At 38.7% G+C, this 16,372-nt stretch overlaps 1 protein-coding gene across 2 annotated transcripts in view; it reads left to right on the forward strand.

Annotated features, from left to right (window-relative positions):
- Window positions 1-16,372, forward strand: part of BRINP3 (BMP/retinoic acid inducible neural specific 3) — a 228,164-nt gene that overhangs the window by 75,122 nt on the left and 136,670 nt on the right. The gene's annotated exons all lie outside the window — the stretch shown is intronic.

Below are 16,372 nucleotides of genomic sequence, written 5' to 3' on the forward strand. Positions count from 1 at the left end.
GAAGAGTGGCAGGTCATTTGATTCAGGGAGGTCACCTGAGAAATAATATTGTATGTCACACAGTAAAAGCAGTCTTGGAGGATGCCTGACTGCTGACATGTGCTGTGGTATTTGGGTTATGGCTGGAAACCAGTAACTTTCAGAATGAGTCACCCACTGATCAAGGGAATTGCTACAAACCAGGAAATCATATCAGAAGTTAGATCATTTTTGTTACTAGTGCAGAAAGAAACAAGAATAAGCTTAGATACTAGATTTGTTCCAAATCTCAAGTAAAAAGGTGAAATGATGACCATTCAGAATGGTTGCATTTACTTAATTTATAACTAGTTGCTTGCTTTTAATTTACATGCAACTACAGAGATGGATAGAAAGGCATTCACATCCATTAGTTTGACCATTTTCAGGAGTTTCTGATTTCCAAAAATTTCCTATTCCAGGAATCTCCTATTCCCAAAATCCCCTATGGGATATCTACTGCTAACATAAGCTGAGGAATTCTGAACTTGAAGCTTCTTAAAAAGAAGGCTGATCGTGAATTTTCCTTTTCTTGGGGCAATCAAGTTTGAAGCTTTCTAGCCTCCATATATGTTTTAGTGACTGAGAAAATTTTGTGTAGCTTATGTCTTGAAAATGATAAGAGGTATCAATTTAATGAGAAGTTCAACTTGCTGTAGCTAAAGTGCTTTGCTCAATTTTTTGTGTTCCATGATCAAGTACAGCATCAGGGTCACTAAACCATATCTTTATACTTTAATTATTTGTCCACATATTTGCCTTATTCCCCCTGCAACAAAACTGTATGCAACACTGACAGGGAATATAAAAGGTTAATGGAGATGCTGACATTTGATTCTAGTACTAAACATTTCAGTATACAGAAAGCTAATTATTTACAGCTTAAGCAGTGAGACATTACAAAGGTTGTCTTTAGACCTTGTGGCTTCTTGGATGGTATTTGTATAGGTGATGTATACACAAAAGGATTTCTTTACTGCTGTATTTTCTTTACTGTATTCTCTGTAGACATTATTGTGCTGAACTTTCTGAAGGCTAATACCTCACAGACCACAATAAAAAGTGGTTATTTTTTTTTACCCTCTAATGCACCTTTTTAATAACTTTCAGCTGAAAATACTGCCCTTATTTCCTAAGAGTTCCTTATGTTTATTAAATCACCTGTAGGTATTGTCCTTTTTACAAACCTCCCCACAAACCCAGCTTGTAAAGTTGTAAGTAAAAGATTATTATTTCAAGTAGCAATTCATGGAAACAGAGCAGTCCCTTGAACTCATCAGGAGGAGTGATGTAGTATAATGCAAGCTTCTTATTCTTTTAATAGTAAGTCTTTTTAGAAGCTTCTGTAGGTTTTTTCTGTGAGTGATGTGTACTATAATAATATTTTATAAGGCCTGCTGTGTTATGTCATTTCACAATTAGGAAATCACACATTTAGAAATTACATTGCACTTAAGTAATACATTCTTTATAAAATTTGAATTTAAATAACTTTTTCTAGACCACAAATCAATTATTATGATGAATTATTATTAATTAATATTGATTGTTATTATGGATTATTTTAATCCATAATATCATGGTAAGTACCAAAGATGAGTAAAGTAGGAATTTAGAAAATTAAATGTGTTAGGTGATTTCTTAGAAATTATGAGCAACTCATCAGAGATTTCTGATGTTAAAATTATGTTTTCCTTATTACTAGAACTAAAGAAGGCATGCAGTCTCCCATTGTGGGAGAGTCCCACGTCTCCCAGGCCTATGTAATTGAGGTAATGAATTAAAAAAAAAAATTATGTCCTTCTTGTGCCTATTTGGCTTGACTTTGAGAGTCTTTTTCATTTGGCACTGCAGCTGGAAGAAGACAAATCTACATGAATTTTTGCATTGCAATGAGTGCTGGAAGAAAAAAGAAAAGGGGGTTGAAAATAAAATGTTGGTCAAGTCAAAGATAAAAATACCCACTTATCCTATCTTAAAACCTTTCCATTCTCTCTTGTAGATTTTGGTAGGAAACACATTACTTGTCATGTTTGTGTGGAATCCTTGCTTTGAAGCTGAGCTTTCTCCACTCTGTATTGCACTGATGGAAATTGCCAACAGTCAGAATTTTGTGAGCTTGGCTTTTTTGTTTGTTTTTTTTTTCCCCCTCCATCTCTATAGCAGTCTGTACAAGAAAATGGACACAAAGGTTCAATGACAACAGAAAGTACCAATAAAAAAGTTGGATGAGAGAAGGAGGGATGTGTGGAACTAGGCAACTCAATAAAGGTCACTGAAATACAATGCAAGAAAACATGAATTAAGGGCACTAAAAAGTCTTCTAGAAAAGAATCATAGAAATGTTTAGGTTGGAAAAGACCTTTAAGATCATCCAGTCCAACCATTAACCTATCACTACCAAGTCCACCACTAAACCAATTAAGGGTAGAGTAATAATTAATTTCATGTTTCCTGGCTTGGTGGCTGGATTATTTTTAATGAAAGTAAAACTAGAATAGAATCATTAAGGCTGGAAAGGAACTCTAAGATCATCAGTCCAACCATCAACCCAACACCATCATGCCTACTAAACCATAGAATCATAGAATCGTTTAGGTTGGAGAAGACCTTTAAGATCATCCAGTCCAACCATTAACATTAACCATTAACATGTCCCAAAGTGCCACGTCTACATGTTTTTTTGAACACCTCCAGGGATGGTGACTCCACCACCTCTCTGGGCAGCCTGTTCCAATGCTTGACCACTCTTTAAGTAAAGAAATTTCTCCTAATATCCAATCTAAACCTCCCCGATGCAACTTGAGGCCATTTCCTCTTGTCCTATTGCTAACTACTTGGGAGAAGAGACGAACACCCACCTCACTACAACCTCCTTTCAGGCAGTTGTAGAGAGTGATAAGATCTCCCCTCAGCCTCCTCTTCTCTAGGCTAAACTATCCCAGTTCCCTCAGCCGCTCCTCATAAGGCCTGGGCTCCAGACCCTTCACCAGCTTTGTTGCCTTTCTCTGGACACGCTCTAGCAACTCAATGTCTTTCTTGTACTGAGGGGCCCAAAACTGGATAGAGTATTTCAGGTGCGGCCTCACCAGGGCCAAGTACAGGGGGACAGTCACTTCCCTGCTCTTGCTGGCCACACTATTCCTGATACAAGCCAGGATGCTGTTGGCCTTCTTGGCCACTTGGGCACACTGCTGGCTCATGTTCAGCTGGCTGTCAACTAGCACCCCCAGGTCCTTTTCAGCCAGGCAGCTTTGCAGCCACTCTTCCCCAAGCCTGTAGCATTGCATGAGGTTTTTGTGACCCAAATACAGGACTCGGCACTTGGCCTTGTTAAACCTCATCCAGTTGGCTTTGGCCAATATAAGGGGTGTATAAAAAAAAGAAAGGGGTGTATAAAAAAGCTGGAAGGATTAGGAAAGCCAGGAACTTTGTAGTGCTCTTAAACACTCAATGCTAAACTCTCACTATAAAAATTTGGGGTTTTTTGTGTTGTGGTGGGTTGACCTTAGGGGGTTCCAGCTACCACCCAGCCAGTCTCACACTCCTCCTCAACAGGACAGGGGGTGAGAATAAGATGAAAAAGCTCATGGGTTGAGATAAAGACAGGGAGACTGCTTACTATCTGCCACCATGGGCAAAACAGGGGAAATGAATTTAATTTGTTGCCAATTAAAATAGAGTAAGAAAGTGAAAAAGACAAAAACTGAAACACCTCCCCCCTCAGCCCCCCTTTTCCCAGACTCAACGTCATTCTTTCACTCCCAAATCCTCTAATTGCCCCATATCCTAGAGGTGCAGGGATGATGAGGATCAGGGGATTGTGGTCAGTCCATAACAGCTCCTCTCTGCTGCTCCTTCCTCCTCACACTTTTCCTCCACTTTGGCATGGGTCCTTCCCATGGGCTGCAGTGTGGTTATCTGCTCCATCTTGGTGTCCTCCATGGACTTCAGGGAAATACCTGCTCCACTGTGCTGCAGGGGAATCCCTGCTCTGGCACCTGGAGCATCTCCTCCACTCGTCCCCATCTGACCTTGCTGTCTGCAGGGCTGTTTCTCACACTTTTTTCCTCACTCTACTGTGCAATATTTTGCCTTTTTTGAAATTTGCTTTCCCAGAAGAGCCACCAGCTTTGCTGATGGCCTCAGCTATGGCTGTGGTGGGGTCATTGCAGAGCCAGCTGGAACCAGTGGGACTGGCTGGCCCAGCACAGGGCAGCTCTTGGTCTCCTCTCATAGAAGCCAACCCTGCAGCCACCCCTGCTGCCAACACATGTGTGAGTGTGTCATGATCTCTCAAAGGAGAAGGGACAAAAGGTTTCTGTGAGACAGGTATCTGAGAATATTTTATTTTTTTGTTTAAAAAATGTAATTTATCCTTGCACATGGTCTGTTCCATTCCCTTTTTTTTCTCCTCTCTCTCACTATCAAACACATTCTCCATCAAAGAAAACCCCAGCAAACAGTCCCTTTCCTTCCAGCAGTATAAAATTCTTGAGCTGACAACAATACAGGGATATAGCTGGGCTTTCCCTTTGCAGAAACAGGAATGGGACACAACAGATACCATTCTTCAGCTTCAGGCAAGACAAATCTGGAAGTCTAGAAAAAAACTGTACTGCCCTTGGTAACTGTACTTGGATTCAGTCTTGGCTTCCCAACAGTAGGTGCCCCAAATGGCTAACTCCAGCCTTGAGTTAGCACTTTGGATGCACAAGACAGACAGTTTAGATGAGGAGATAATATAGACAAGACTGAGGCTTGAGCTCATGTAAAGTTGTTGTGAAAAAATTTTAGTCAAGGTGCCTGGCTTGGTGATAATCTTGTAGCTTGCAACAGGTTCTCCTACTCCTCCAAGAGTTATGTGGTTCCTCTTCCTATTTATTTGTATGTGGAGTTATAAATTTCTGATCTTATTTCTTGCTTGAAGGATAAATTTTCTTCCTGTGCATTTTTATTCATGCAGGCTTCCATTTGATCCTGCTATGAGATTCTGTAGATTGTAGCTAAAGCAATTTCCATAGGTGTGCAACTATGCAGCTGCTTAATGCTCCTGTCTTTCTTGTTGTGCTTATTCTTCCTAGTGTAATCTCAGTGACAGGAGTTATGGAGTCTCTTAAGTCACTAGTCTTAATGCAAACCACAATCTTCCATTTTGAAACCTTCAGTCACAGTTCACACTATCTGCAGTCTGAGCTACATGCAAAGTGTACCTTCCCACAGCCATGTACAATTCTGTCTTCTCTGTGGGCTACTCGGTGTGCAGTGTGTCTGTAGCTATGTATTTGATTGGAAAGCAACCATGTTTCGTGCTGCATTTTGGGCACCTGTGCGGCCATAGCATTTTCAACTGCAACCTAAAAAAACACCTAACAAATTGCAAAAATTATTTGCATTGCCTTTGAGGTATCCCATATGCATCCCTGGAAAGTCATCTTAAAATGCACCCGGTATGACCTACAGATTGCTTTTAATTTTCTTGCTGTCATGGACACTTCATTCTGCCATCCTCCATTCAGTTGGCTGAAAAAATTGAAATATGCTTTCAGATAAATAAAGATGCAATATCACACTCCACCCCCTTCCTCCTGCCCTTGTTTTTTTCCTTTTGAGAAGAAGCTGATGTCTGATCTGTCAAGGTCAAACACTGGAAAGTATGTCACATAGGTGCTGGAAGTTGTCTAACAATCTGGAAACATTTGTGTCACAAACAAATTGTTCATTTAGTCCTCAGACTGTTTAGATCTCTGGCTCCTGACATTTTCAAAATGATAATAGTAAAAATGAATGTAGTAAGTGAAGTGGAGTTGTGGCTGCTGTTTTATGTACTGCTTGAATAAAGAAGATAATGAATCCCTGAATCCCTTTTGTATGGTATGAGATTATGAAGTAACGTACAGAAAGGCTCATGGGGGTGGAAAAACCCTGAATAGCATAAAAATTATAAACCAATTCCTGAAATATGATTAGTTTGAAGTGTTTTAGGAAGAGGTCCTATTTTCTCAGCTAAATTTGATAGTACAGTACACTTCCTCCAGTGTTCAGAGAAGGCTGAGGCACATCCAAAAGGGACAAGATATTTTAAAGGACACAAAGAAAAGCCATCAGTTGAGGAGGACTGGCTTCAACTCTGCTGTAGAAAATCTGAAAGAAAACCTTTGACAAAAATCCATGTCTATTCCACCACAGGAAGTGCTAGCCTTTCATTAGGAAGAAAAAATAAATCTACAGTCTTAGGAATTAAAAAATTGCTTGGATGAGGAAAGGAAGAAATGATCATTGGAGAAAGATTCTCCACTAGCTGTAATACTGATTTTTTTCAAATAAATCTTTTATTATAAAAGGTACCTGTCACACATCCAGCTTTACCCTTTGTAATCAATCCCATGGGCTTCAGAGCACTTGCTTCTGCACATCAGTGCCACAGATACCTGTTGCAAAGAAAAAGTGGTTTCATGAGATTTAAATCAAATTGGAATTAAAGATTTCATTGATGCTAAACAATTAACTGTTAGGATACATTCAGGATCAATATTGGTAATACAATGATAAACCACAGTGCTAGATGCCTACGAGCAGTAAATATACACCTCTAATTTCCAGGTATACTTCTACAAATGATCCCAAGAGCTCTAATATGTCACGAACAAACATACTCCTGTCCCCCAAGCTCCCCAGGAGTCACAGTTGCACACCCAAGGAGTGTCCCTGCGTGTTGTCCCTGTAGAGTCACCCCACAAGCTGGGTGCTGGCTGAGGGCCAGCCCAGGTCATAATTATGATGCTGGTGGGGCAATGTCTGGTTACTGCTTAACCAGACAGACAGCTGTCTTCCTCTTGAACATTGTCAGTTTTGGGGCAAACGTCCTGTCAGATGATCTATTTACACTGTTTACGCATATATTTTTCTCTGTCCATTTTGCCTGGAACGGTTTTATCCTCACCTTGGGCATGGGAAAGTTCATGTTAGTGGAGAGACAAACAGGAAGAAGAAATGGAACAAAATGTGAAATAACATATATAGAAAAGAATGTGTGCTTGAGAGGCAAGTGGACCCAAAGTAATAAATAGTAACATTGCTATTGCCGGATCTGGAGAATAAGAATAAGCATGCAATAAAAAAACATAAGAGAGCAAAACAGAAAACAGAGATATCTTGATTTTTATATAAAATAGAGGTAATCTTTATAACAGAAAATACCTAAAACTTGGGGAAAAAAAATCAGCAAACGAGGGGAGGAAGCCTGTGTGAGTATATGTATGAAGGGTCAGAGAAATAACAGTATTTAAATCATCATTTAATACCAGATTTAATCAGGTATGAGGGGTTGTTTCCTCTTTAAAAACAAGCTTAAAATAATGCATTTGTAATAAAATTTGGTATTGTTGCTATAGTAAATACAGATTAATCAAAGCTTACATATTCTGTTCTTTTTACATATAGGAGGAAAAAAAAAATGCCCCTACTACTCAAACTAAAAAAAAAAAAGTTCAAAATAAAAACCTCTTTCTATTTCTGTTTGATGCTTGCTTTTAATCTCCCTAGATCTTTTTTCAGTTTGCAAAACCTGTAGCACCTTTCACACAGGTGACTGAGTAATTATTTATACAACTAAGCTCCTATAAAGCTTGTAAATTGATTGAGGAATTTTTTTTTTTTTTTATTTATGCACCTAGGGAAATAGAGTAGTAATCAGAGAAAGATTGACCTTATATGCAATCTGCTCAGGTTATGAAGGGATTTCAGGTTTTACTTTAAAAAGCATAGCATTTCCTAGGCAATCTTGGTGTTACTGATATGGCTCACTAGGTTGCTGCTGGCCTTTCAGACTGTCTCCCCAAAAGGTCCTCAGTGTTCCCTTCCTAGTATTTGAAAGATGGTGTTTTCTCTCATGTAAAACCCATTAAACACCTGTAAAACCTGGCCACTCCTAACAGCACTATCTGTAACTTTTGACCTCTTCTCACTCTGTTATTTGTTACATCGAGCAATTTCTCATGTCATGCCTGGTAGTTTCCCAGGGTCTATTCAGTTGCCCAAATCTCAGGTCAGGGCTTAGTCATCTACATATGTACCTTAACACTACAAGTCTAATTCTCTGGACTTTTTGAATATCTCAAGTTAAAGGACCCATAAAACTAGAAGAAAAATGGAGCATTAAAATAATTATTTTTTCCTTTATTGCATACTGCTGTACTTATCAGAAAATATTTTGATAAGTATAATTTTATTTTCATCTTTCTTACAGTATGTTTAAATCTTTCTGACTGCACACCAGAAATTTTAATGCCAATTTCACCTACTAGCAAGAAGACATTATGAGTGATTTCACAGGAACAATATACCAAAAGCGAAGGACAGCATTTTATTCAGACTCTAAATGTAAATCTTTTTTCTGTACAAAAATATTTCCAAAGTCTCCCTGCTTTTACATGTTTGTCATGTTTTTTTCTGTAATCCGTGGCTAAATTAGCCCTTCATAGCTCTGACTGTCCATGACAACCCATGTGATTCATTTCCCCTCACCCCATGCTCAGCCTTCCACTGTACCAAACTTCAGTACAGCCTGCTGTGGCAGAAGGCTGACAAAAATGTGTCTTCCAAGGATATAAACCTAAAGTTACTGTCCTTTGCTTAAGAAAAATGCATGAAGCCAGTAAAATATTTATCATATTATATCAAGGTTCCATCAGGAGCCATATATAATAAATATATGACAAATTGATTTAAAACTTGAAAAAAAAACCCTCCACTTGTCCTATATATCCTGATTTACATGACAATAATACCAAAGCACACTATTAGACCATGCAGCTAAATGTGATATCCCAGTGGTTCTACAAAACACATATACTGTGGTAACAACAGAAAAATCTGGATACACTGGCTCCCTGAACCTTGTCCTGTCATATTAACTGAAGAGTTAATGATCTCAAAATGCCCAAACATCTGATCAAAAAGACTCAAATGTACAATTAGTAACCTCACACAGATTTTACAATCAAATGTTTGAAAACCAGAAATCTAACCTTCAAGATCAGCCCAGAAAGGTGAAGGCTTTGAGCTTTTTGACCCTGAATTCACAGAAGGACAGCCTTGGATTAATAAGCCTACTAGGGCTTGCAGTTTGTTATCTTTCAGGTGCAGTTGTTGAGCCATTAGCTTTCAAAAAGTTCCCCATCATCCCAGCAATCTATAGATAATGTTCCTTTGGCCTCATAGAAACCTGTGTACACTTATCATCCAATCAAGAATAGGTGTTGAGCCAGGAGTTTAATGCAGTCCTGTGCTGTCACCTCAGTCCAGCATGCAGAGAACCTGAGCTGGAGACATCCCAGAGCCCTTCACCTTGATGTTGGTGCAGATAGTCAGGGATACAGGTTAGTCTCCCTTGGTGTTAAAATATACCTGATGTGCCATAGATACCATTCACAGGAGGTTTTACAATGAGCTGGAGCTTACAGCCAGTAACTTCACAAATGCCTAGTACTGTCATATGTGAACACTAGAAATATTCAACTACCGCAGCAGCTTTTGCCTTGAATTTTGTCCAGCAATCTAATGAAACTGGATACTGGTCTCCTGGCAGCCTGTTTCCTTAGGCTGTCAGATCAACAAGCATGAACTCTTGAGTAACTGAATTGACAAGACTTTAGCTTTAGCTAAAGCATTAAAGCAATGCTAATCCCTTTGTGGAGTCCTATACCTTGATGCAGAAATAGTGAGCCAAGCCTCACAAAGGCTGGTTTTGGCAATATTTCAACAAGCAAAAGGTGTTGAACTGGAGGCCGTATAAAAGAGGTCCGGACCTTTGAAAAACTTCAAATGTGAGTTCTGCTCAGGTGCATTGTGCCTGTCTGTAAACTCAGAAAAAATGAAATGCCAAGTCCCTAACCTGAGGAGCATGTAGTTAACACATGAAAGCTGTCCAGATGGTTACCATCTTCCTACTTGTGCTTAGGCCAATTTGTATCTTTGTATACAGCTTTGACAGCTATTAAATTCTCTTAGTTTTAACACTGGTTTTGGAATGCATTTAATTTTCATACTAAGAGACCCAAATTGCTGATGTGGGATGGAATCCAAAGCTCACTAAACTCAGCAGAAAAAATCACAGCCTGTCTATATCTTGGAACTAGTAATTACTACCTGAAACTATCCTATAACTGACATTATACTCTTTAATGAATGTATTATAGTGCTGAAAGGAAGGACATGCATAGAACTGCATTGCCACATGCATGATTTTTCTCCATTTATTGTCTTGGCTTACTGTAACTAAACATGATTGAATGTGAGGTGGAAGGTATTCTGGTAGGATAGCCTGGTTCAGTCAGCTCATCATACAGTGCAGTCTGACATCAATACACCATGTAAATAAATACCTTTGTAAATGGAGGACAACCACATTTCTAGTCTTTTAGTACTCCAGAGCCTCATCTAACATATAGTCAGGCAGCACATTGGTTTACTCCGTGTGGAGTAATTCATGCTGTGCAGCTATACTGCTTTTCACAACCAGGATAGTTTTCTCAAAAGGTGCCCACTACTGCAAAATCTTTGTTTTCACAGGCCCAAGAGCTGATAAAGGCTGCTAACAGTAAGTTACAACATTTTCTGTATTACCATGTTGGAATCTATTAAAGTATTCTAATTTTAATGCTTGTGTGCAGCATCTGCTTGTTCACAGTATTTCCACATTGTGTTGCAGGCTAACAGACAAAGCTCCCATGCTTTCTTGGCCAAGTGGTGTAAATCGGTTCTCCAAGTCACTGGGTGAGGTGGAACTTGGAGGAGTCTGGGTATCTCAGGACAGGCCAGGCTTGGTTTAGTTTTCTGTCTAAAATCCATTTCAGTCAAAAGCCCTGCTGACACTAGCACTATTATTTAAGCCGGGAAGAGTCATCATATCCTGATGATAAAATTTGATTTCTTTGTCACAGTCTTTCAGACTGTATCCCCACAATGCATTGCAATTTTTTTCACAAAAAAAAAGGGTGATTTAATCCACTGTGGTTACTGCAATCACAAATAGTGTTCACAAAACTGAACAGAATTCATAATTGGGCAGACACATTCTCCAAAGTGTCACACTGTCATTCAGCCACAGCACAGCTGGGAAAAAGAGTGCTGAAGAAGCTAAGCAAAATAGCTGATTTGAGTGATTACAATGCAAATGGTTTATTATTGCCACACAGCAGAAATTACCCACTTCCTCCCCCTTGGTTTTTGCTGTGGATTCATAACACTAAACATTTAATTCTTACTAAGGAGGCATACCAGTTTGAAGTTGAGACACTCTGCAGGGACATATCTCTGCTGGTGTGCCCTCTGTAGCATGGAAGTCTAAAAATGGCAACAAAGCCTGTACTGAAGCCTAAAGGAATAAAGATGGAAGGCTGATGGATTTGGGCCTTTGACTAAATCTTGCAGAAGTTTATGACCATTCCTGGAGTATTAATCTCATTACTGTAACAAAATATTTTGGAAGATCATTTCACAATCATTGATGCCCTTGCTAGTCAGGTTATTTTTACACATATATGTCGAAAATCCTCATTTCCTTCAAGGAAATCAGAATCAAAATATGCTTGGAAGTACAAAGTGAGCACTCATTTTGATTTCTGTTATCTAGTTGGTGCTTATGACAGCAAAGTGGGACAAACAGGCTCTATTGCTGCTTCACCCAGCAAATGGACCCTACCACTCCAGCTGGCTGAGGCTACAAGAAGCTCCTGCCATAGTCTTCAGAGTTCTGTGGGATGAGCTACCTCGTAAAGTAACTCTACTTTAGGTGAACTTTTCACTTCTTCAGTAAGTGAAGCAGTAAGCAGGGGCAGTGAGGAAATGCATATAACATCTGAGAAGTACCAATTATATTCTGCTTTCTAGGGCAAATCGCTGAAACACCATGAAGATCAGTATGCAACGTTCAGAAGATTTTGAAGAGGAAAATATCTGTTTAGTTATTAATTAATATTATTATATTAATAACAATTCTAGGAAAGCATTTACCTCTATATCAGTGAGTATTTTTATTTAAGAAGATTGTTTCTGATTCTCCTGTAACCTTATCTGGAAGTGCAAACTGCCAGCACAGAAAAGGGAAAGACCAATTAGATGGGGAAAAGTATGTATTGTAGTCCAAGCACAGAGTTCCTGTCATCGTTTAGTCTTTGTTAACACAGCTTCTCTTCTCAGTTTACAGTCTCTCCCTTCTTCCTCCCACCAGTTCAAAGTTTAAGCTTTTTCAGAGTAGCAGAAGCTATTCAAGCTCTGATTGATCAACAACAAACATAAAAATAAGTCACAACCTAGAACATCTCTGAAACATACACGTTACATAACAACTAAATGACTATAATGATACTAAAAATACTAATTTTAAGAATCATGTAAGATATCTTTTAGATATCTTTTTGATTCTCTGGAGAGTTACAGAGACTCCAGCTCCTCCAAACATTTCAAAATTTTGAATGATTCTGAAAATAGACATTCTTCTATAAAATAAAAACTTCTGTGGAAATTATTTTGGGATGATCTTTTCCCTTTCTTATAGCTATGCAGTTGTTATAGCTGAACATCACCTGTGCATACATGTGCACACATGCATCTAAGTTACAGACAGGTATTTAAGCAGTTGAAAACACTAATGCCAAAAACAACTGTTACAACTCTTTTTGTGTTTTCTCATCACTAGTTTTGCTTCCCTGTCATTCATTACAGATAGATCAGCAATGGGCTAGCTTGCATTATCCCTTGTTTGAATTAAGTGATTATAGGGTCAGTCAGGGGAAGAGGTGTCTTGCTAGCCAGCTGGGTGATTTTGAACATTTTAACTATGGGTGGCACCTTTAAAATGGGGATAGTGTTTCTCAACTCCTTTGTAAACTGCTCTGAGATGAACTGACGAGGAAGAGTCAGGAGGTAGATGCACTTCAGATTCAAATACAATTAATCTCTGAATATAATTTCTTTAATGTGTTGTTTTGAACACTTTTATTACTTTGAGTATTTTTAAACTACCTGCAGATATTGTTGGAATTGCGATTGAACTTTATAAGGCTTAGAAACCACCTCCTATCTCTCATGGATACATGCGGGATCACAACCTAATGAATTTGGCTGTCTAGTTTGATCAGGGTTTTCACAGTGAAACCATGCTACTTATGTTCAATATCATGAAAACACCGGTCCAGCTTTTCCCCAGTAGACATTGTGGAAACCTCACAGTTAAAAGCGAAATAACCCCACAACACCTCTCCAAACATGCAGCGCGTATTTGTGTTCTCTAAAGTTGGAATGCATTTTACATATATTCTGTTTTCATTTTTAGTTGTTGAATCAGCATTAGCAGTGGTGGAATTATTAGATGTCCTTCCCAGATATAATGCTTTTAAGAATAAGGAAAGAAAGGAGAAGGAGAAAAATCTCTTTTCGGAAAGTGTTATTTAGTTGACTTTGTCCTCCAAGAATAGGTATGAATATATATATAACATGCCAAGAATATGTGTATACACATATACCAACAGTGAAAGTCAAATTAAAGTCTATTGATACTAGCACTTTCACCCTCTTAACTTTTATGACTTAAAAGAAAACGTAATTAAGTGCTAGATAGGAGGGCTTTGTGAACAGTAACAGATCTGGGTCCATTTCCGAGTTTGTCAATTTTCTGCTGAATAACCTTGGTCACTTCGCTTATTTGTATCTCTCCTGTTATGAAGGCAATCCTTTCTTGAAATACTTTTCCATCTACTCCTGAAAAGCACAAGATATTGCTGTTATAAATACTAAACTGATTAAAATTTAAAAAAAAAAAAAAAAGTTGAGGGTGTGAGAGGAAGGTCAGGATCAAAACTTCCAGTTACGTGGAAGAGTCATACAGTTGTCTATTTTAATACTCACTGATTTGCTAAGTAACTGAACTTGGAAACACACTTCCTGGTATCAGGTACATTTCCAAAAAACATCAGTTAAAAGCATCAGCATCTCATCACTGCAAAAGGAGAGTATTGTAATTATAAGAACATAATTTGTATGAAAGAATATATCCCACCTGAATATCTTTAGTTTTTAAGTTCTTGCTTACTTTTGGTTATTAAATCCTGTATATTTTCAATGGCACTAGCTTTTCTGCTGCACTATGTCAGCATTTCCATTTAAAACCTCATTTTAATGGGAATGCTGTTCATCTGCAAAAAAGTGTGTTCTAAGCAGAAGGCTGGAACATCCAGGATCAAATTCAAGCACACCACCAGTTAAAGGAGTATTAGTAATTTTAAAGAGAGTCACTTGCCTCTTTTTGAAAACAGAAGCATCAAGAATTTCAGTTTAATTTTTGAATATTTGTTAAGTCTTAGCTGCAAATCCAAATGGTCCATAAACCACTTTTTAAAGTAATAAGTGCTACCAGGGGAAGGGAGGGTCCTGGGGTAAAGATCTATTAGACCTGTTTGATGCTGTTAAGACAAATTTGGAAATAAGTGACAGTCTGAACAAGCGGGATGCCAGGGGAAAAAAAAAAATCTAGTAAAAAGAATGAATACAACTGGCTGTGATCCTAAGATGTCACTGGGAATTTCCAAATGGGACCCAGGGGATGTATGAAAAGTGATCTTCAAAGGAAGTGCACATAGGATGTTACAAAAGATATAAGGTCTGATAAGGCAAGTTACAAGGTCTGATAAGGCAATTATCTGGCAAAAATACCATCCTTGAATCCAAAACAATCCAAAAAAGGCAGTAGTAGACAACATTGGCCATGTATTTTGGCTGATCTCCATCTGCTTCTGAGCAGGATGGGAGGAGGAGAGGAGGCCTAGCTCTGATTGAGGCATACAGGATTGTCAAAGGCATTATGGCTTAATACATTGTACTGTCATCTAGTGACTTCCAGAGCTGCAACCACCCTAGAAACAGTGAATATTACAGTTTTACACGATGGGCCTAACTCTAAACTTTCACAGATTTGAGTGCTGGAGATGTCATAATGGTTTGAAAGGCCAAAGGAGTTCAAAGCTGAGGCAGCATCTTCAGCTGCACCTTGGTGTCACTGGATCTCCATGATGCCAACCTGCGTGGCTTCCGTCTCTGATCATGAAGCCAAGACTCACCTCGTGCACAGAATGTAAATGCCTCAGATCACATCATAGCTTGTTTCTCAACACAAGCTTGTTCATACATTAGTTGCACACTTCCAAAATATTTTTTCCCTTAGCTACAGCCGTAAGAGCACAGCCATGCAAAGAATAAGTGCTATGATTGCAAATTTAGTGGTTTCTTCAGCATGAACTTTTCTCTAAAATGTACCCGTTAAGCATCTTTCCTGTGATTTGTAGCAGCTGTTGTGTCACCATGCCAACTGATTGGTAAAATGGGGGAAGGGCACACTCAAAGTCATTTCTGAGCTGTGCAATATCTTATGAAGAAAAGCTAGTGATTATAATGAGAAAAGTAATTCCTCACCATGAAAGCTGACTGAGAGCAGATGGAGAAAAGTAAGACTTTCAGCCAAAGAAAACCTGAGTAAGATTATCACCCTACATGAAAAAGGTTGAATTACTTTTGAGATGAGACCTTCCTCCTGCCCCCTGAGAGCAGCTCCTGGGAAGGACTGAGAATTGGCTATTGTGAATACTTTGTGTGCCTGTGCTTGTGTGATGATAAAAGGTATGAGGATTTAAAGTGAATTTCCTCGCTTGATAAATCCAAGCCTTTTACCTGTGGAGAACAGTTAATTTTGTCAGAGGTGTGTGTGTAATTGCCTCAAAGCAGATAGCAAGTGGGGACTGAAGAGATAACACACAAGTCTTAGTGGCGAGAGAGAGCAAGAATCTCTTCGATGCCTTCATCAAGGTACAAATATTTCAGAAATGCAATAAGTAAAAGAGAAGTTATTTGCCAAACTAGAACTATGGTGACAAGATACATGAAGCAAACAAGATACAGAGCAAAACAACTCTGGGGGAGGACAAGCTAACATTGAAGCAATGACACAGTTGCTGCATATGCAGCAATCTCAGCACTTTCTCAGTTGTGTAGTCATTGTTATCCCAGACAATACATTTAAGTATTTGTTGAAATGGCGTTTAGCAGATGATAATGAAGTAGCAGGAAAATACACATGAAAGAAGGTGGAAATACCTTGCGCCTCCTCATGGGGAAGCTATCAAGCATAGAAACAGGGAAATGATAAACAGAGCACTTAGAGGAAGGTGATTGCTATTAGCTACTTCTCCACTGTAAATTGGGCACTAGGGAAAAAAGACAGAAGTTCCACTGAAGTATAACAGAGGGTAATATTTGCCACCATGTGTCATCTGTGCACTCAGGGAATGCAGAGGAATGAACT

Source organism: Pelecanus crispus, chromosome 5, assembly GCF_030463565.1.
Source record: "Pelecanus crispus isolate bPelCri1 chromosome 5, bPelCri1.pri, whole genome shotgun sequence".
Classification (NCBI taxonomy): Eukaryota; Metazoa; Chordata; class Aves; order Pelecaniformes; family Pelecanidae; genus Pelecanus; species Pelecanus crispus.